The sequence below is a fragment of the Tamandua tetradactyla genome, chromosome 26, assembly GCF_023851605.1.
Source record: "Tamandua tetradactyla isolate mTamTet1 chromosome 26, mTamTet1.pri, whole genome shotgun sequence".
Taxonomy (NCBI): domain Eukaryota; kingdom Metazoa; phylum Chordata; class Mammalia; order Pilosa; family Myrmecophagidae; genus Tamandua; species Tamandua tetradactyla.
Window position 1 is genome coordinate 10559365 of NC_135352.1, and position 23035 is coordinate 10582399.

At 37.9% G+C, this 23035-nt stretch overlaps 2 long non-coding RNA genes across 5 annotated transcripts in view; one reads left to right on the forward strand and one right to left on the reverse strand.

Annotated features, from left to right (window-relative positions):
• The window catches only part of LOC143669685 (uncharacterized), a 104128-nt gene extending 94686 nt beyond the window's left edge, over window positions 1-9442 (forward strand). For all 4 annotated transcript variants that reach the window (XR_013168973.1, XR_013168974.1, XR_013168975.1 and 1 more), the window contains 2 exons: window positions 3186-3329; window positions 7716-9442. This is a non-coding gene — a long non-coding RNA (uncharacterized LOC143669685). The remainder of the gene's footprint in view (window positions 1-3185; window positions 3330-7715) is intronic.
• Window positions 1632-22833, reverse strand: LOC143669686 (uncharacterized). The gene is made up of 6 exons (XR_013168977.1): window positions 22772-22833; window positions 21959-22048; window positions 12677-12834; window positions 12325-12419; window positions 2371-2439; window positions 1632-1757 (listed from the first exon to the last, which is right to left on the reverse strand). It is a non-coding gene; the product is annotated as an uncharacterized LOC143669686 (long non-coding RNA).
• Window positions 22834-23035: the final 202 nt, after the last annotated feature.

The following is a 23035-nucleotide window of genomic DNA, read 5'->3' on the forward strand; positions in this document are numbered from 1 at the left end:
GTCTATCTAGGTTATATAAGAGAAGAATCAGTCCTCTTTCCACCACTAAGAAAAATTAGGAAAAATGAAAGGTTTCAACAAGATTGCTATATACAAGATCAATTTGCAAAAATCAATTGCTTTCCTAAAAACTGTTAGTAATTTCAAAACAAAATGCAAAAAACCAAATAGATCATATTTGTTAAAGCAACCACCACTGTAAACTACTTAGGAATAAATTTATTAATAAATGTGTGAGATATTTATGAAGAAAATTGTAACATATATTTTTATATATAAAAAGACCTAAGTTATTTAAAATATATAACTTGCCCTTGCATGGGAAAACTAATTAAATAGATTCTGTTCCTTTTCAAATTAAACTATAAAGTTACAGTTTAATGGGGGCAATATTTTTAAATATATGAGTGTGCATTTTTTTTCACCTCCTTTTCTGGGGTGTATTCAATCCAGAAGCCTCCATTGATGTGGGACAAATTAGGACCTTAAAGCAGAAATGCAAAGAGAAGGAAGAGCTGATATTCAGATTTTGATTTCAAAAATAGAATTTTTTATTCCACAGCAAGGTAATTCTCTTAAAAACCAAGAAAGAAATTGCCTAAGTTTCAAAATTTCCTTTTACATTCAAGAGCTAAATCTTAGTGACCCTAAATCATAGAATTTTACTGTTATCAATAGCGCAGACAGAGTAAAGTGCAATGTAGTCAAATTTCCAAAAGTGGAAAAGAAGAGGAAAGATTTGTTTAAGGTGGAAACTGTTTTTTTTTTTTTTACAAACAAACAAACAAACAAAAATCAGAGTCAACTAAAGTATTTATCAGTAAGGGACTTGGTAAATAATGTATATCAATACAATGTAATAATATGTAGGCTTTAAAAATAATGAGAAAAATAAGTTCCAGAACTGTATATATAATACAATCACAGCTCAAAAAGATACCATGACTGTACTTCTGTGCCAAAAAACATATGCAGCATCTTTTCTAAAGGCTGCATATTTTGCACCATATGGATGTATCATAATTCTCTATTGCTGGATACTTAGTGTGGTGGTTTGAAGCTGTATGTACCCCAGAAAAACTCGTTCTTAAATCTAACCCATTCCTGTGAGTGTGAACCCACAGGACTTTTTGATGAAGCTACTTTAGGTAAGGTGTAGCCCAGCCCAATCAGGACAGGTCTTAAATCTATTAGTGGAGTCCTGTATAAAAAGAATGAAATTCTGACAGAGAGAAAGAAAGCTATAGAAAGATGAACATCAGCAGAACCAAAAAGAGAAGGGAGAGACCAAGAGATCACCATATGCCTCACCACATGGCAAACTAAGAACCAAGGATAAACATCAGCCAACCCCAGAATACCAGTCCTCAGCAAAAAGCATTGCCTTGATAGCATTTTGATTTTAGACTTTTTCCCAGGCTCAAATCATGAGTGAGTAAATTCCCATTGTTGAATCCAACCCATTTCATGGCCTTTGCAGCCTAGGAATTAAAATAGTTTGTCCCGTATTAAAATGTTTATACCATAATGAACAGTTTTAGACATATATCTTAGTGAGTTGTTCAATTGTTGTTTAGTGATTTCTTTAGGATAAATTGATCAAGGATTACGGAGACAAAGTATAGGCAAAAGTTTAATCCTGTTATTACATGCTAACATATTGTTCTCTACAATGTTGCTACCTGTTATGTGTCAGCTCTGCCACTGATGTTTTCAACAGGGAGGGGAAAGGGTGGTAAACTTGGCTCGAACAATAACTGGAAAAAATATACCAGAAATAAGGAGGACAGTTATAGGCATCCCCAAACAATATTGTTGGTAGGTTTTCTGTATAAAATCTTTGTCTATTTACATTTATTTAATCATGGTTATGTAACAATATCATAAGCCTTCTTTCATCTGCCAAATCAAAAGAAGCTCTCCCAGAGAGTCAAGTTAGCTTAGAGAAAGAACACTGAAGTTGAAGGAAGAACTATTAATTCATACCTGAACCCTGTTTTATACTATCTGTGTGAATTTAGGAAAGCTGTTTAATCTCTCAATCTTAATTTCTGTATTGTAAAATAAGAATAATATAACCTGCACACATGGTTGTAGTAGTAGTAAAATAATACTACTAAATAAAATACTATATAGTACTTTATAGTGGGGGATGAGTATTATTTCACTACATAGTAAAATAGTACTACATAGCACAGTGCCTGACACGAAAGCCATTGCATTTTTATTGTGGTTTCCTTCCTAGAGAGGAAAAAAATAAGTGACTTTTATTCAAGTAAAATTAATTACTGTATTTGTTGGACAGTATAAATGAGAGAAAAAAATGTATTGGCTAAAACCCAACATTAGGGTTTTTAGATCTAATACTACGTTTGTCAATACCTTCCTGTACGATCTTGAGCAAATTGCCAGCTGTTCCTCACATGGCATTTTCCTTTCCTGTAATGAGGAAATGTGTATTGAATAAAAAAGTATCAACCTGAGGCTAATTTTGCATGAGTGTGCATTTTTTTCAGAAATAGTTCCTGTGGTTGTCAACACTTTCAGATCTGTGATGCAGCCATGGTTAGTTATGTTTTAGTATCTAGATGGTCTCTAAAATCTCATTTATGTCTAACACTCTGATTCTATTTAGGCTCACAATTGACTCTTCCTCTTGGTTCGGTATTATTCATTAGTATGTTATGAGGCAATGTAATAGCTTATTGGTGATTTTCTTGCCAAAATCGGTAGCTTCTATCTGGGCCTCCAGGCCTTCCTGCAGTTTTTTCCCCAGCCCCTGGGAAAACGGTATGGCCAGGGTGTTACAACACCAAAGGTTCCAATTACCCAAGTAAGTCCATTGACTTATTATCCTTCTCATCCTTCTTGGTTTATTTTTTCTAATGTTCTCTCTGTTGGCCAATTCACCAGAGTACAGATTTAATTAATAGGTGGCAACATATTGCAACTTTCATTGCCAAGATAGAAAGCCTGTGAGTTTAATGATCTTTTGATAATTTTTTTCATATCAGGCCTCATGAAATATGCAATATTATATTGAGGACAGTGTCTGTGTCTAATTTCACCATAATAAATATCACTATCTGTGAATATTAAAGTGTAAACTGAAGAAAAAAGGCAAACTATACATGATTATTTTTTAAGTAACATATATTTACTTGCAATAAAATTTATATTGTTAGGATATTTCATCACAGAGCTCAGAGAAGAGAATATTCATCTGTTAATATTTATCAAGAATTAACAAAAGGAAAACAATGGATATAGAGGACAGAGTGACAAGGTTGAATCTTGCCTTCAAAGAAACAACCCGATTATCAGGAGAGGTAAGAATATGATATACATGCAAATAACAATGACATAGTTAATAAATAGTAAGTTACAACAGATAAATTGCTAAAGTTATCCAGCGATAAGAGAGAAATCTTTATGGGGGTGATGAGACTATCACACAGAGAATTTAGTCATTGAGATAAATTTTGAGTTTGGACATATAAAATATTGGACAGGAGCATTCAAATAGAAGTAATGGCCTGGCCAAAGCAGAGATGAATCTGAAAGATTTGCAGCCTCTTCAGGGTATGTATTTATTTACATAAATGCATGTATTTTACATATTTTTACATGTATTTAAACTGCAATTCTCAGTAATAGTTCTTAACTTCTTGGAAGAAATGTGCACAAAGGGGACTTGCAAGAAAGCAAGCCTCTGGTCAGAATTTGGAGGACTCTGGATGAAAGACTAAAAAGTTTTTACTTCATTCTGTAGGCTCTGAGAAAAACACAGATGGTTTATAAGCTGGGAAGTGATTTGATCTGAGTTTGTGTTAAGAAGATTAATTTTTGGCAATATGTAATGTGGAAACTAGCTGGGTTAGCAAGGAACTAAACAAAGATAATGATATCAGGACTACAAAGAAGGGAAAACCATGGCAGAGAAACTAGGGAGGTCAAATCAGTAATCTTACCAAGTAATTGGATATAGTGGATCAAAAGGAAAAGAATGAAAAAAAAATGAATGATGATTTTAGTTTGAGGATCTGGGAGGACAGTGTAGATGCAGAAAAGAAAACTCAGGTTTGATAAGAAGAAGAGGACAGGATTTCAACGGGAAGAACTAACTTGCAAACTAGTGACAATCAATGCCATTTTAAGAATTATAGGCTGATAAGATGGGACATATTTCACATGTTCCAACAACCTTTATTCACTTTACTTAGAGGTGAATAAGTGACTAGATAACTTCTACCTTAATCATTCCATTTGGAAATATTTGGCAGTTTTATTTCATTTAAGTTCTGCCTTACCTTATCTTTGTGTCACTGCTAACATCTCGCATTTTTCTATACAATGATATTTCAATTTGTGGAAAGTCACATAAAATACTCTCTTTTTAAAGTTTTACTCTTTTATCCATATTGCAAAGACTATAGTCATTTTGCCATTAATATCTACTAGTATTCGTCATATATTAGTACAAATCTGAAATTATGGGCATAAAGGTGTACAAGACTATCACAGGCCAAATTACAGAGAGAACCTAGCATGTTGGAAGCTGGAAAACTTGAGAATTCCTGCTTCACCTAAAATTGTCATTTGCAACTCAACTTTAGTCCATGGACCCCAAACAAGAAAAGAATTGCTAGAACTTCCTGTTTTGCAAAAGGAAATTTAAACCTGTCTTTTTATATAAATTTAAAACTGTAAACTATTATGCATATGAAATCCCCAATTCCAGACATATTACAATAACTGTTACTGGACTTGCTCAGCATGAATGAGTAGAAAACTGGACAAACCATAAAAAACAACTGTTTTTAGATGTTTGCTAACAAGCAGTTCAGGATCCATGAGAGAAGGTAAATAAATGAATTATCTCTAAGAGCTCTACAGTTGCCCTGGCTTTCTATCTGTATGCACTCTCCAGACTATGGCACAGGGAAGGAAGCCAAGTGAAACATGGAGGCTTCCCTAAATTGAGAAAACAGATATTAAAGTTTGGGGAGGCTAAGAAGGCTAGGATTTGGAGGATATAGTATCTGAGAGGAGGGAGTTATGCAGAGAAAGAACTCCAGAAATTTACGTGTGGGTTGACTTGAATTGATGCTAAAGGATGTCCTGGACATGTGCAGGGTGAAATTCCACCAAACTGGGCAAAGAACTACTGCAAAGTTGTGAGTCGAAAAATTCCCAGGTCTGATACAAGACTAGGAGACGTTCAAGTTCTTACCAGCCATGGTAAGAAAGAATACCTTGAACACTCAGATATTCTGGAAAGACCCCAGAATTATCACACTTTAGTGGCATGGCTGGATTCTCTCTAAAGATTACTTTAGATTTTCTTGATAAGATTTAAAAAGTAGACTTGCAAGGATCAAGCTGATTGGAAAATTTCTTAACTGCCTGCCAAAACATAGTTTTACACTCTTTAAGGAAGGACTGCAAAATCCACCTAATAATATCGCAAAGTCTAATATCCAAACAAAAATTCTAAGACATGCAAAAAGCAGGAAAATGTCATTAGAACTGGGAGAAAAATCTCAGGGCAGAAACAGACAAACAAAAAATAATGGACTTAGTAGATTTTTTCAAAAGTCATTATAAATGTGCTAAAATCTTTACAGAAAAACACGAATATAATGTTAGGAAAAATAGAAGATGTAAAAGGGTTAAAATGAAACTTGTACAGCTAAAAATTATAGTGAAAAAAATATATACCTAAAGTGAAAAATCCCTGGAAGGATTTAGCAGCAAGTCAAACTGTAAAAACAAATATATATTTGTATATATATATATATATATACAAATATATTTATATATATGTAGCAATAGAAATCATCTAAACTGAAGCATAGAGAGGGAAAAGTGAAAAAAATAAATACACACTCAGTGGCATACAGGATAATACCAAGCAGATACAAATTACCATAGTTCAAAGAAGGGGCAGAAAAAAAATATTTGAAGAAATAATAGCTAATTTTTTTCTAAGTTTAATAAAAAGTATAAATCAACAGATCCAAGAAGCTCAGCAAACACCAATAAGGTTAATCACATCAAGATATATCATAATAAATTGCTGGAAAACTGGTTATTAAAATAAAATCTTAAAAATAGCCAGAGGTAAAAAAAAAAAAACAAAAAAACATTATAGTAATACACAATAAAAGGGAAAAAACAAGGGAAATTGCAGGCCTTCATTAGAAACAACATTAGCCAGAAGAAAATGAAACACCTTTAAAGTGCTAAAAGAAAATCTATCAACTTAGAATTCTACACCCTCCAAAAATGAAAGTGACAAAAAAAAAAAAATCGTGTATCTTAAATCCCTAGACCTGCAAGCCAGATATGTTCACTAACTACCACCTCCCTATGCACCCCCCCACACACACACATAGATAAGATGGTGGAGGAGGGCTGGAGGCAAAGAAACATGTCTACAGAAACAATGGTGACTATGGTCAGCCGTGGTGGGAAGCCCAGTGAGAAACTGTGGCTTGCAGACCAAGAGTAATGCATTTAGGGTAGTGAAGGTCAGTTACTAAGGAAAATAAATCCTTGTGTTTTTAGGAGAGGATGTAGAAGGCTTAGGGCTGTTGAGAGATATTTCTCCTTAAGATTGCCTAGTACATTAACTAAAAATAACAGGGGAGACAAAAAATCACAATAAATTGGATTTATAGACATCTAGAAGATTCTGTTTAAATTTATTAAGTTTGCTTATTGTGTTTTCCCCAGGGTCTGACTCTCTCACTAGTCATATGTACCTTCTATCATTTTCTTCAGTTGACAGTTGCATCATTTTACGCTTCATACTTCTGAAAACCTGAATGTCACTTTCACAGATTATCATCAAAGAACATAAATTTTGGTATGCAAAGACCGGGATCTTCCATTCCAGTGGCAAAATTTCCAAAATGCTCTCAAGCAGTCTGCTCTAATCAAAGTTGAGATATAGCCTTGTGAGCAATTATCCTATGAAGACACCTTTATATCTCCCTTATTTTGTAAAGCTCTGAAAAGGTAGTTGCCTCCACTACCAAGACTTTTTATTTGTTCTCCCAAAGGTCTGTGAAAGCTCTACTAGACCTCAGAAGAAATAGCCTATAGCACAAATGACTTCAGAATCATCTTCAGGCTCAGCTTCAGAGTAGCCCTCTGCCCTCAAATCCCTCATCTTTCTCTAATATATCTGAAATTCCTGCCATAAATGCAATTCTTTTGTTCTAACCCACCTCATTCTGCCATTCTTTCTCTGAACAATCCAATAAATCTCTTATTCTTTTTCTGTCCCCATAACCATGACTATCCTGGATTCTCTTCCAAAAATCCATCTTCTGCCCCACCACCTGAGTGATTGTATTCTAAAATCTAGTATTCTTATCTAAATAAATGCTTTGTCTCTTGGAAAAAGTCCAGGACCCTTTACATAGTACCCAATCTGCCTCAATCCAATCTTAGTTTTGTCTCTGGTAATTATTACCTGCCCCTGGCCCCAGATATCAACACTGAAAAACTTCATAAACCTTAGTGGATAAAATATAGAAATTTCCTTCAATATAGCCATAGAATATTTGTTCTGCTCATTGAAGTAACTGGTGTTTACTCCCAGGAATGAGGAAAGAGGGGATAGCTGTATATTATTTGTATTAGCAGCCAAATAAAAAATATTTTTTATTAAAAAAACCAAACAAACTTGTATTCATTTTTTTCAGAGTCAAGAGAAAGAGAGGATCATTCTCCTGATGCTAAACCAGGTATACTTTGTTTGTGACAAAAATGCCTTAGCCTCTCCTACAAAGGGACCAAGAGGTCAAAAGATTACCCAAGAGGCAGAGATTTTTCTAAATAGTTTTCAAAGATGAACATGTGTAGCCTACAAGATCTCTCATCAATAAAGGGAAACAGAAACTTTTCAGAGAAAAGCAGAGGCAAGGTTTTAACAAGTGAATGGTTATTGTAGACTCATTAGGAGGAGATTCCATAATCCAAAGAAGTAAACAGCTTAGCTCCATCTTCAAGTTACAAAGAGTGCACACACACACACACACACACACACACACACACACACACACACAGCAAAGTGGCCTTTTTCCCCAAACCAAGAGAAGCTTGAAGATGTAGGGGACCACTTGATCCAGAGTTAAGCTGCCAAAGGAATGATAAAGCCTTAATAGCAAGAATAGAATGACAAGTACAAAAACACAAAGTTCCAAGGTGAGACTGAAAAAGCAGAAGGAAAAGGACAGCAGACTTAGACCCCAGGACACGCTCCTCCAAAATTTTGTCAGAGCAATCTCCTGGGAAAACAATAATGGAGTTGGTAAGCAATGAGGCTGAAGGAAGAGCAAACGAAGTAGGCCTTAATCCAGAAAGGAAAAGAACCCTTCTCCAAGGGATTTAGCAAGAGTACTTGACCGAAGCCTAAATAGAAGTGCAACATATGGGCACTCTTTAAGTGGAGCTAAAGACAGCCCTTAGGTCTCAAAGAGATGGCAATGGGAAGGCATTTGCCTATTCACTTGAAAGTGAGACTTCATTTGTGCTCCCCCATTACCCTCTACTCCCCCTCCCACATTCTCTTAGAATCTGCTTAAAATTGTGTGAAGAAAGACTCTATATGCTGAACTTCAATGGGAGGGCTTACATAGGGCAAGAGATGGTGACTGAAGCTGAGAATGCAAGGTTTCTTCCCCCTGGAAATCACTCTTCTTTCTAATTCCTGAAAGGGAGGAGTAACAAGTTAAGGAAAAACAGTGACGATGGAAAACTTACTTCCAGGGAAGTTCAGCTTCTTCAGAAATGGAAAAATCTAACAATCCTGAGCCCTCACCACCCTCTTTCCTGAAAGGCAGTTTCCCCTCATTTATATTACTATATTGGCCTTGGTGGCATCATTTGGATTTATCATGCTAGTACAAACTACTGCAAAACACAGAAATGAGACATCAGTATGTGCTAGAGTAAAGGGGGAAAACTCCCTGGAAAGGGCTTGAGCTAGGACTGGACAGAGGGAATATGTGTGCCTGAAGACCTAAAGACTGAACCAAGGACCATAACAATGTGGAATCCATTCCTGTGAACTGTTACTAGGTAACAGGTCACAAAAGTGGTCTCAGGAGAGGCTCAGCATCACTGAGCCCTTGACCTTTGACAAATCTTCAGAGTTATGCTATTAGGATGAAGAAGGACAAATGTAATTCCAGCAATGGAAACAAAAACATAGTGAAATTCACTGGAAATGAGGTAGCTTGGGGAAAAAGCAGCAGGTCGGGAGTGCTCATTTCTACCCTAGTTTTTCTTTGGACAATTTGCTGATGCTCTTGACCTCAACTTCTTTAACAGTAAAATTAAAAGAGTGAACTAAATAACCTCCTGGTTTCTTTGGGCACAATAGACCTATGATTCTGAGAAATGAACTGACTGGGCATTTACGCATTCTTTTGGGGACTTGAGTGAGTGGTGTTCCATTTGTGGAATTGTGCGGGAATCACATGCGGATTCAATAAAAATTCTTGGATCACCTACCAGATGCCATGCATTTCCCTTGGGGCTGGAGATAGAGTGGCAAACAAAATAGAGAAAGCTTTCCTGTCCTTGTTGAGCTTAGATTCTAGTGGAGGGAGACAGAAAATAAAAAATATATATAAGACACAATTCACAGTAGAGTAAAACATGCTAAATGTCTACATGTGAGGTGTCTAGAAATGAAAGAGGTTGTGTGCTGATAGTAAAGGATCAACCAAAATTAACATGTTGGAACAGAAAAATTCTCCTCTGTGTCCACCTTTTGTTTTGCTTCTAACCTCTACTACTTTCTTAATACTATGCACACTTTCATAATATGTGTTTTCTGTTCACTGTCCCGGTCAGGGACCATGGCAAGTGGGAAAATGCAAGAGTCATGAGGATCAGAGAGCTGCCCTTTTGTCCCCCCAACTCTGTGACATCTAAAAAGACACTTCCAGCAAGGGTTTGGCACCATTTAACTTTTTGGCTACTATGTATTTTTTCTTCTTATACTTTTGGCTGGATATGTAAATTTAATGAACATTAGTCAATCACTCTGTCACCCCCTGGGTTTTTCTAATTAACAATTTCACAGATTTTTTTAACTAGATAAATGTCAAATTTTAAAACAGCTCTGTTTTGCAACTGTATTTTCTAGGTTAATCTCATTAGTAAGTCTAGATAAGACATAATATTTGTGTCAAAAAAAGGAAGTCAACATGCTCCAGTATCTTAAGAAAATTACATTTGTGAAAGCAAGTTGGCTTCTATCTAATCTCCATTGGAATAAGAAACCATTTCCAACCACCGCCACCAGCCCCACTGGCCAGGCAACCAAATACAAATTGGCTGATTCTTTGAAAAAAGAATGCAAAGGTCAGAGAAGGAGGTTAGAATTTAAATAAAATAAAACAACTTGAAAAACGCACGATCACCCAAGTTACCACAAATCTGAATAGAGAAGAAATAGATGAACATGGCATTTAGACTGAAATTGTAGCAAAAATAGCCAATGTTTAGAAATACATACTTTCTTAAGTAAAAGTCGAAGCTAAAATTCTAAGCTACATTGCAGTGCACATGTCACAGCTGTTAACGGAATTGATGATGGGAAAACGTGCTTCAGAGATCAAGAGGCAAAGACGAGGGATCAAATTGTGATGTTTGGCTGTGTATTTTCCATGTGGATTTTTACAATGCCTGTTGGCTGAAAGAGAAGGAGAGTGGGGAGGCAGAGAACTAGCAACTTGGTGGAAATACAAGCAGAGGAAGACAAGAAGAAAAAGTAAAAGGGCAGACTCTAGAAGAGTCTGCTGAAATAGCCCCGTGACTTCCAACAAGGTCAAGACAATTCTCAACATTGCAAATAGAAGCTGCAACACATGGTATAGAAAGAAGACTGGCTCTGGTCTATGTTAAAGTTAGGCTCTTACTTTCTTCTTTCCTTCCCTGTGCTCATAGGAATTCCAGAGAGACCTGGTGTCATTAAATGTGTAACATGGTGTAATGGGTTGAGCTGTGCTTCCCAAATAGGCATGTTTAAGTCCTAACTCCCAGTTCTATGAATGGGATCTTGTTGGGAAATAGGGTCTTTGAAGAAATGATTACTTAAGATGAGGCCAAACTGGATTAGCACGGGCCTTAATCCAATATGATAGATGTCTTTATCAGAAGGAAAGACTTGGACACAGACAGCCGAGGGGAAAATGCCATGTGATTGCTAAGACAGAGGATGCCATCAATTGCAGGCAAGCTGCCGCCAGAAGCCAGAAGAGAGGCCGGAAACAGATTCTTCCCTCAAGACTTCAGAGGAAGTGTGCTCCTGCCAACACCTGGATTTTGAACTTCTAGTCTCCACAACTGTGAGACAATACACTTTTATTTTTTAAGCCACCTAGTTTGTAGTACTTTGTCACAGCATGCCTAGGAAATGACGACCTGCTGCAAACTTCTGAGCACCTGTGCCAGTACCAGTGAATTATAGTAGTTCTAGTAGCAGTAATAATATTGAAAACAGCTGTGTATTTATCATACCCGCTATTTGCCAGTCACTGTTCTAATGACAAGTATTCACTCACTGGATCCTTACAACACCATGGGGTAGGCATGACTTTTATCCCCATTTTTCAGATGAGAAAACAAGTCACAGAGCAGTTCAGTAATGTGCTCGAGGTCACACAAGTAGATTTATGGCAGATGCAGAAAACTGAGAATCATAGGAATATCTGTCCTCTATTGTACTGACCAGTCCCTCAATTTGCTGCCCTTGGGGAGACTAGAAGACAACTTCTGTGACTGTGATGAAAACCAGAGGGTAATCTTGTCCATCCTTGCCCCTGCTCATTTTGGCACTACTCTCAGACTCTAGGTCAAATGGTGACACCTCAATTGGAAATACCAGGCCCAGGAAAAAGAGTTTATAAGGGCTATCCCAAGAGGAGAGAAGAAAAGAATCAAAATTGGGATGCGGGCAATGAAGGACAAGCAGAAAATCTAGCTACTGGGATAGCCAATAAATACCACTTTAAAAGTATATAATATGCTGGGGGAATACTGAAATTTAATATTCATGCAGAAATTGTATATTTTTAAGCCCCAAATTAGGACACAGGGTTTGAAGCAAAGACTGAAAATGGAACAGAATATTTAGAGTTGGGACGGTGCTAAAAATTCAAGGAGGAACACTTGCTGTAATAGTTTATCTGCACTATTTGTGTGCTCTGTATGTGTGTGTTTTGGGGGTAGGAGCAGGGGAGGGAAGTGTGGTCAGTTTAATTCACTGATAAACCAGACACTATGGCCGTTTTCAAATACCTGTCCTTTGATTGCACTCAGCTGAGATACAGGGAGGTCTTGTAAATTTATGTATTGTGCCCATGTAGGCTCTTAGGCTCCAGAGGAATCTTCAGCTACTGAAACAAACAACACTTGTTTAGAATTGCTGCATAGAGTAATATATGCCTGTTACATAGACTTCTTTAGTGTGATGTCATAAGCTGACATCGTACACTGTGTGACATCATGCACTCTGTCTCTACATTTGTGTAGAGAAAAGAAAACAAAACAAAAACTTGCCTCACATTCATTGTACACATTTGCACATGTCTCTCTGGCTTCAGGGAACTTTCTGTGGGTTATTTAATTACAACAGTACATCTCAACTCACCTCCCTCCTCTACAACTGCCTGAGGCTTCAGCAAACTGCTCTCAGGATAGCTTTGTCTTCAGCTAATGAGGCACTTCAAAAGAAACGTCCATCTCTGATCTGGAGAAGAGCCCAGGGAAAATCCCTTTCAGAACATCTCCCATAAATGTTTCCATTTCCTGTGACAGGAAGAGGAGGCCACAAAAATGAACTGTGGTATCAGGCACTAAAGATACATTTGTCACAATTTTTTATAGCCATTTACTGAGATTTTCTGTTTCTCCTGCAAGGGATGCTGTTTTAAGGAGCACATCACTGAGCTTCAGGCACACAATAGGTACTCTCTAAAATTTTTGATGCCAGGGATGCATAAATTTGCTGATTCTGATAGGAAAACAAAAAAAGTTTTTATTTATTATAAAGAAAAAATTACTAAATACAATAATTCTCACAGTTATGACAATATTTATTTCTGCAGTTTCCTTGTTTTCCTTTAGCCCTTTCAAAAAGATTGAGATCTTTTTTTTGGTTTGTTTGATTTCTGTTACTATCAATAAAGTACTTCTTCCTGGAAACTTACACAGAATGACTTTTCAGCTAATATTTGGGACAGGTGCTTACAATTGATGGGCCAGACCCTATAAAAAAGGCATTGTTGTCTAATTCAACAGAGGAGAGACTGGGTCTAAAAAAGCTTTGACACCTTGCCACACAGACATGAAGTATTAAGGCTGATTCCAACCCCAAGGTCTTTGTATCATCATTGTAAGTTACTTTCTCAATAGTTTCATAACCTAGCCTTTTTTAATATCAGAGAAAAAATTGAACCAGCTTACTGAGAGGAATGGGAAAGGAGTCAAGAGGTAGCCAGGGACAAGAATGCAATTCTGGAGGAAATTGACCTTAATAGGAAACACAAAACACAATGAGGCCTTAAGGTCTAGAAGCAGGAGATCATTTATGGGAAAGTGAAGGAGTTGTTTTATGCATAGAGAATTTTAGAGTTTAGCCATAAGCACAATGATATTGGGATCATTTTCTTTAGCAGAGAAAGAGAAAGATGAATAGCAGTACAGAGCCTCAAATTTAGTGAATGATAACACAAACACAATTTAAGAGTGAATCAAGGACAGTGATGGTTGGGTTCACGTGTCGACTTGGCCAGGCGATGGTGTCTGGTTGCCTGTTCAAACAAGCACTGGCTTCACCATTACTGTGAGTATATTTGGTGGACTTAAATCATCTTAAATTGATTGCATCTATGGCTGATTACATCTATAATCAACTAAGAAGAGTGTCTTCAGCAATGAAAGATATTTTATCCAATCAATTGAAGACTACAAGAAGTGAAGACATCAGCATTCAGAAGGGGGAATTTTCATTTCTACTTCAGCCAGATAGCTTCTCCAAGGAATTCATCAAGGATCTTCATGGGAGTTGCCAACTTACAGCCTGCTCTATGGAATTTGGACTTATGTATCCTTGCAGTTGCATGAGACACTTTTATGAAATCTCATAATATTTACAGGTATCTTTTGTTGGTTCTGTTTCCCTAAAGAACACTGACTAATACAAGGACTGATAACCCAAGTACTAGTATCAGAAACCTGATCCTTCGGAAGGGAAAAGCCCAACTGCAACAACAGCAACAAAACACCATGAGACAAAGGAAGGAATTAAAACTGCTTCAGCAGTTCTCTAAAACCAATTTGTGGTAGTAGCTGGGTCTGTTGAAGACAGGAATGTGTGATTGGGTGGGCTTGGCCCAATCGCTGTAGGACCAGGAAAAGGATGATTATAATTTTAGGAGTTTATCTCCAAATCTACCTCCCAAAACCTGCCATGACATCAAGAAATTCCACCTTTAGAATCACTGTGGGTTTAGATATACTGTGCAGAACACCCCCATTGCTGTGCAGATTCCCAAGAGTAGAAAGATGCTAAATGGTTTCTCAACTACTATGTCAGATCCCAAGCAAATAATAACTTTCTGCAGTGTCTGGGTAAGACACAAAATATCTGAAAGAGAACAGAAAATGTCCAGAGTACAGAGCTCACAGCCAAGTCCAAGATAGCAAGAGATGAGTGAGTAAGGGTAGACTGGGAGATGGCACAATGCAAATGATTTATTCAATCAACAAATATTTATTGAGTGCTTATGTTTTGAGCACTCCTCCAGGTACTGGATATGCATAATTAATTTTAAAAAGACAGGCAAAATTTCTGGTCCTCATGTAGTTTATAACCAAGGATAAATACAGACCTAACTTACCTGGCCACTTCCCTTTGGCTAGACCAATTCCACGAGCTGGAAGGCCTCAATAGTGACTACCAGTGATAATAGAAAAGTGATAAAAATGTGTCATCCCATTTAAGCCATCAATAATCTGTCAGCTGTGTATTAGTGCTGCTTCACCAAAGAGGAAATGGGGGTTAAAATTCTTATGAAGATTACACAGTAAGTGGGCACTGTGCTGGAATTAGGTCTCAGAACTTGGTGGCTGGAGTGGCTGCCCAAGGTACAGGCTGGACTCTGGGTCCACAAAACTAGATCTAAATTCTGGTTCTACCACTTAGATGCTTAGAAGACCTTGGACAATTTATGTGTTTCCTAATACATTTTCTCAGTGTCCTCATGGGCATAGTTGGGATGATAAACTACTTCAAAGGGCTGAGATAAAGCTAACCTGAAAACCATAAGTGAAATGCCTAGAATGATTCCTGTCATATAGTAGGTGTTCAATAAATAAGAGCTCTCTTAAGAGCCCCCATCAGTCCATGTTCTTTTTCTTTTCTGTTACCTCCTACTTGTTAACCAGATTGGAAGTCCATCTGAGGCAGCATGTTCCCCCATTCCCACTCCAGCCATCAGCCCCTGTGTTCTAGTTTGCTGGCTGCCAGAATGCAACACACCAGAGATGGATTGGCTTTTAATAAAAGGGGATTTATTTTGTTAGTTCTTCAGAGGAAAGGCAGCTAACTTTCCACTGAGGTTCTTACGTGGAAGGCACAAGATAGTCTCTGCTGGCCTTCTCTCCAGGCCCCTGGGTTCCAATAACTTTCCCTGGGGTGACTTCTTTCTGCATCGCCAAAGGCCTGGGCTGAGCTGCGAGTGCCGAGATGAGGAATGCCGAGCTGCTTAGGCTGTGTTATGTTGCGGTCTCTCATTTAAGCACCAGCCAATTAAGTCAAACGTCCTTCATTGCAGCAGGCACGCTTCCTAGCTGACTGCAGATGTAAATCAGCAACAGGTGAGGTTCCCGTACCATTGGCTCATGTCCACAGCAACAAAACTAGGTACGCTCACCTGGCCAAGTTGACAACTGAATCTAACTACCATACCCTGCTCCTGTAAAATGTAGATGTGGGAACAGACTCGAGGAAACTCCAGCCATGGAAGCTTCTCTCTCGCATTCCACAGGCACTGTGAGTGATACATCTGAGATGCTATTCAGTAGGACAGTTTTGAAAGCTTGTCCCTTTGAGCACACAGAAGCCAGGAAATGCAAAAATGAAGATTCCCAGAGTAACCATAACTCACTCCAACTGCACATTGAGGCATACATTTAACTGAAAGTACAATAACATAAAACACTGAGCACATCAGGATGAGAAGTTAGGAGCATTACTGAAGTCATAAATTTGGATTTTCTGACTTGGGTACATTTTCATTGTTACCCATGATATTGCATTAACATAGCATTCTGATGAGAAATTGCAACATAATTCAGCAGTTGTTGTGCCTATGTCTAAGGTGGTTTTACCTATAGGGTCCTCTTTTTCCACACTCACAAGGATTTCAAGAAAAGAGCCCTAAGAAAAATATTAGTTCCCTGGGAGAAGGAGCTAATTCTACCCAGCATGAAAGGATTTAGCTACACTTATTTTCTGGCAATCTTGAGAAGCAAGTGACCTCGTTACTTTCAAGTTCTACACTCCTGTGAGATGGTGGCTTTCCCAATTCCCACCATTATCTGAATTTTCCAGATAATTTCCCTCATGGTGGGCCCTGAGGGGTGTGGGCTGTAGAAGCTCTGTCTCCTCATCTGGGATGAGAAAAGTTAAAGAAAGAGGGTCAAATAAATCACTGCATGCAAGTTGATAATTGTGCATTTAATGGAGAAATTGGTCCAACGTTCCTACAAGTGAAAAAATCAAAGCAAGAACTATACCCATGGGGGTGGGCCACTGTGGCTCAGCAGGTAGAGTTCTCGCCTGCCATACCAGAGACCGGGGTTTGATTCCCAGTGCCTGCCTATGTAAATAAAAAAAAAAAAAAAGAACTATACCCACTGGTCCCCATGTGTCACAAACTCTGGCAGGGACCCACAGGACAGAGTGACCTAGTGGAAGGGGCCACATAGCAGGAACTCAGTCACAATCAGCTCCAACTCTCTTTCTACTTTGGCCTGGTCACCTTGTTTTAAAAGGGAAACAATAATGATAACAATATTTAATCTTCACAGAAGGAGGAGACCACAGGACCTCATATGAGCCTATCTGCTCTTTGATCAAATAGTTAAGGTCTAACCTTAGCACCCTTTTTTCACTGATTACATTCTGAGACTGGCCTTTTCCCTAGAGGCTCAGGTTCCTTCATCTTGAGCATTCCCTCTGTTTCACACTGTTCTTGCACTGGGAAGCTGTTTATTTCCATATGGTAAAGAGGCTTTTCCGGGGACTATCAGCAATAAAGACACTCAACAGAATGGTCACTCAGTCCTCATTTTCCTTCCTTTATGTTACATTCTTCAATGAAGGTCATTGTAAGATTTAAACAAGAAAATGTATCTGAAGTGTCTAATAGTCCAACACTAGTAGAGGCTCAATAAATGTTCATTTTGTTTTGATTATTGGTTTCAGGTAATTAGTGCCCTCCCTACCAAGGTGGATTTCCTTTTCTCCACTTTCTCCATCCCCGTATAGAGCATAGAAAGAGAATCTCCAGATAATACCTTGGGTTTCCTCTCCTTAAAGAATGTCTATATCCTAACTCTGTAAGAGTCAACCCACTTCCTTTTGAACATTTGTATTTTTATTTCAGAAGGCAGAAAATAAAGTTCCATCAAGATGTACTCTGCATTTTCCTTGCCCTGTACAACATCAGAAGTGTGCCATTGGTTTTCATATTCCTTTCTGCCGTAGTTTGCCAGGGCTGCCACACCAAATAATAGAAACTAGTTGGCTTAAATAACCAGGATTTATTATCTCACAGTTCTGAGCTAGAAGTCCAAAATCAAAGTATGGCAGACCATGATTTCTCCAAAGTCTGCAATGTTCTGGTGGTGACCTACTGGGGATCCATAATTCAATCTCCACCTCCATCACATGATCATCTCCATCCATCTGTCTCCTCCTCTGACTTCTACTCTTTTTGCTCAGTCATCTATGTATCTGTCTATAATGACCCTGGTTATAGGTCTGCTGTCATATTGGATTAAGACCCACCCTGATTCAATTTGGCTTCAATAGGCTCAACAAAGATCCTATTTCAAATGGCCCACACCCACAGGACTGGGAGTTAGGATTTGAAGATTCTCATCTGCAAATGCATCTACATTCATAGGATCTGAACATGTCTTTGGGGGATCATGATTCAATGTGTCACACCTTCTGTTCTAGTTTGCTAGCTGCCAGAATGTGATATACCAGAAACAGAATGGCTTTTAAAAAGAGGAATTTATTAAGTTGCAAGTTTATCGTTCTAAGGCTGAAAATGTCCAAATCAAGACAAGGCTATGGAAATGTCCAATCTAAGGCATCCAGGGAAAGATACCTTGGTTCAAAAGGGCTGATGATGTTCAGGGTTTCTCTCTCAACTGGAAAGGCACATGGTGAACATGGCAATGTGCAAGTTTTCTCTCCAGGCTTCTGGTTTCATGAACTCTCCACAGGGGTGTTTTCCTCCTTCGTCTCCAAAGGTTTCTGGCTGTATGGGCTCTCGTGGTTCTCATGGCTCTCCAAAATGTTTCCTCTTTTAAAGGATTCCAGTAAACTAATTAAGACCCACCTTGAATGGGTGAAGTCACATCTCCCTCTAATCAAAGGTTAATACCCACAATTGGCTGTGTCACATATCCCTGGGATAATTTAATCAAATTTCCAACCTACAGTCCTGGATAGGGATTAAAAGAAATGGCTGCCTCCACAAGATGGACCAGGATTAAAACATGGCTTTTCTAGGGGACATAATCCTTTCAAACAGGCACACCTTCAATGGTTGTCTTTCACACATTTATACTTCTTGCTTAACAAAAAGATGTGACCATTGAATGCCGCCCTTTTCTCCAAGTTGTCCCTGTCTAAGGACCAGGCCTCTAAGAACATTATGAATGCAAGGAGAGTTTAATTTCTGATATCTCATCCATCACACATCTCATGGCTTCCAAGCTTTCTCCAATTCTGTTTTCCTTAGCTTTGTCCTTTCCTTCCTAATTTCATTGCCACAGCCTTAGGCTGGCCATAAGAGACCTATATTTGGCTTTTCCCCAACCTGTTCCATGTATAACATTATGACACAAAATCTTCCTCTTTGAATGTTTTTTTTTTATCATGATACAATTCTTATTCAGAACCTGAATGAGAAACACAGATTCCCCAATCTCCTTAAAACAATGAAAGAGTAATGATTTCTCAAAGCTCCCCTTAAAATTGGGACCTTCAGCTGATCACAATATTTCAGGAAGGTTTAGACAGTATGAAATACGGTAAAACTTTATCCTCTCTGTTAAACACATGATGCTTAAAATTAGTCTGCTTTTTCTTGTTGTTCACATACTACAAACGATTCATATCGAGATGTCAATTAGAACGCCAAACTCTTTTCACATTTATTGCTATTAAAACATATTTCTCACATCCTGTAATCCTGCAGTATGATTCTTGTTAAAACTATCAAAATTCATCTTGGCGGTTTCAATCTTGACTTTCAACCAACCAGAATCTTTTCTGAATTTTTATGCAGGCATCCACCAGCACATTAGCTAGTGCCAAAACCCTGTGACATGTCATTAGAAATGCTTTCCATTTCGATCCTGACTCATTAATCTCTAAGTACTACCAATGAGCTCACCTAATGATACTACAGTTAAAACCAATTTGTCAACAGACAGATAACAAAAGCATTTTTAAAATAGCTTGAGGAAAAACAGATATACTGTAGGCAAGAAATTCTCCCCAAAAAAAGAAAAATAGCCTAGTTTGTTCTTAGTGAGATTATTCTGTTCCTACTATCACTACTTCAGCTACATTAAAAAAACAAAAAGATCAATCATTTCTAGAAAGTAGCTAATATATTCAAATTCATCATGGAATGAATTTCAGAATCTGCCTTTCCACCACTTTTGAAAATCCTGAAAATTTTGTTCATCTTTCAGTCTTCTAGTACTATTCTTTCCATTCTCCATGAATTCTCAAAATTTATGATCAGCAGTCTTAAAATCCTACCTGTAAACATTGGAAGGGAGGATGGGCCAAGCATGTATGGAACATTCCTTTATATTTCTTTGCACCTTCCTGTGAATCTATAATTACTCCAAAATAAAAATATTTATTAAAAAATACCATCTCAAAATTCTCTCCATTTCTTAGTACGTAATATATCAAAAGATTTAGATGTATTTTAGAACTTAGGTGACTTTTGAAACAACCCACCTACCTATCTTGGACTTCTTTCTACCATGTTTGTTTTGCCCTTTCTAGTGTGAAGACAATTTTCTTTAACAGAGAAGGTCAAACCCAGTGGGGGTAGAGTAGCTCAGTCTTCTGAATGGCATCCATCCACAATGCACTGTGCCTATTTTGCCTTGTTCTTTATTCTCTGTTAAGCATTAATTCTGAGCTGTCAAATGTTCCAATGCTTCTTCTCTCTGTCTTGGTTTTACCCTCTATGGTTCTGTGCTCAGTCCCATGTTCTTCCTTTTCATTTGCTCTTGATCATATGCTCCACCCTTTGTCTTTAAAAATCTGACTTCACCTGAGACCTCCTTGTGCTCCTTTTGAGCTCTTTTCTGGAGCTGTGACCTGCTATGCCAAGATTACTTTTATAGAGAAGATGGTTTCTCTTTTACTACCACTTTAGCAGTGCTTATGTAAGGCTTGTCTTTTCAACTTTGAGTTTAAGTTATCTATATACCAAAAAATATTGCTTTGGCTGAAATGGATTAGGAGATTTTGACGTTTTGCCAATGGATCAAAATTTAAGATCTTGTGGAAATGGCATTTGTTCCTCTGCAAGTTGGAAAGGAAAGGGTCACAGTAACACCAAATGGCTTGAACTAGGCTCTCTCAAAGCCCTTTCCCTCCTAATTAAACTGTTTCACATAGATATACTTTTGGCTTCATCCATTCTCTCTCATTAGGGGTCTGAGATGTCCAGCTGAGAATCTATCCAATGACTTCCCACTTGAAGTTGGGTGTAACCCTTGGCCTCACATGGAACATTTCAGAGACTTCTTTCTTTAGCTAGACTTCTGCTGTGATTCCTGAGCAAGAGCTGACTGCTCTCTCAAACAGTCAGCTGAGATTATTTTGTTCTGTACATCTCAGTGGCAGTGCTGAATTCCTTACAATGTCTACTAAGGAGAGTATTAAACAAGAGTCCCTGACAGGCCTTTATCTGAACTCCAAAAGAGCTTGCTGTTAGAAGAGTACAGATTAACATGCAGCAAGAAAATACATTCAGTCAAATATAATCCCATTTGTACCTGCCAAAATCTTCACCCTTTTTTACCAACATCCTTGAAATAACATTGCTAAAGAGTTCTGACACTTCTTAGATAAGGAATTCATTCAGCTCCCTGTCTCCTTTTCAGAAGGAAACAGGAAAACTCCAAATACAGTCAACTTCGTTATCAAGGTCTTATCCAGTGTGTGAAATATGTGTGTCGTTTTTTCTCTTCCTTTACCCTCTGACTACTTACATTTGGGATATGTTAGTTCCACTCTGTACTACCACTTTAGGGCATTTATGAGGAAAAAGTGACATAGATTGCCAGAAATGTTTGTATTTTACTTTTTATTAGCATGCCGAATAAAGAGTTGGGTGAGCGAGGTTATTGGAACCAAGAAGCCAAATGAAGCTTGATGATTCCAAGTAAATTTGGCTTTGAGACATTTAGCTTGCAGGATGCCCTGACTTAGCAACAATAGCTACCCCAAGGGGCCTCCCACCCATAGAGATTGCTAGAGAGTTCCTTTTTCTTTCTGAGTTGAGCCATTTTCCTCGCTAATTTCTGGATCAGAAAAGATAAACTATGCATCTTGAAGTGAAATGAGTTATAATAAAGAAGCTTTGCTATTGACCTCTTAAATCTTTGCAAATGTTGAGAAACCACATCAGGATGTCCACTAGATTTCCATCTATCTCTCTATCCTCTTCTAAATAAGTCATCCCTAAGAAAAAAAATGAAATAAAAAGCAATCAAATTTGATCCCCACCCCATCCAATCTTCCCCATCAGCCCCCCAATTTTGCATGATTATGCTTGTATTCAGTAGAGAAGATCTGATCTGTGTATAGTTTAAATAGACTTCAGAAGGTTATGAGTGCCAGAGAAGCTAACCATGTCTACCTTTGTTGCTATGAAGAAAATGTAGTTAAGTTTCCAAAGATATTATTCACAAACTTTGGAACACAATTTGTTTATAATGTGGAGCTTAGTGGATTTCCCTCCTCCAGCAGCCCCTCCTAACAGCAAATCTAGGGCTCTACCAGTCCCAGCAGAAATGATTCTGAAATGTTTTAAAGAGAAGTTAGAAATTGATTTAGTCAGTTTGAGCGTGCAAGTTAGAACACTGCTAGAAGTTGTATTATTTCTCATGCAACCTGGGACTTAGTTACTTTACGTGCATAAATCAGCCTTCTGAGAAATATTATTCAGTTTCCTGAGCTTAGTTTAAGCTGCATTACAAGTGACCCTGTAGAATTATTTTATTTCCCTTTTGCTTGAATTCCTGTGGAAAGGATTAAAAAAACACATTGTCTGTTTTTATTGGCATGCTTCCTCTCACCCCACCCTATTTTAATAACTTCGGCTCCTTAAATCTATGTTCTCCACACATTATTTTCTAGAAATTTGCCAGACATGCAAATGCCCAAAGTTAAGTAGGCCCTCACTAGTTTTCCAACAACTGGTGTATATACAGAAGATGTGATGGCCCTTTGGGTACCAATAATTTCCTGGTGACATAAAAAAAGATCACAGCTTTGGCCAGATCTCCACTGCTTTATGACATCACCAGGCATTTTGTGACACCATCACTTTAACATACAGGCTTTGGCCCTAGACTAGAGTTGAAGTAGCATGTTTATTGATTGAAGGAGAGGAAACAGATTGGAATTGGAAAGGAAAGTCTCTGAAAGTGCCTGGAGAAATTGACC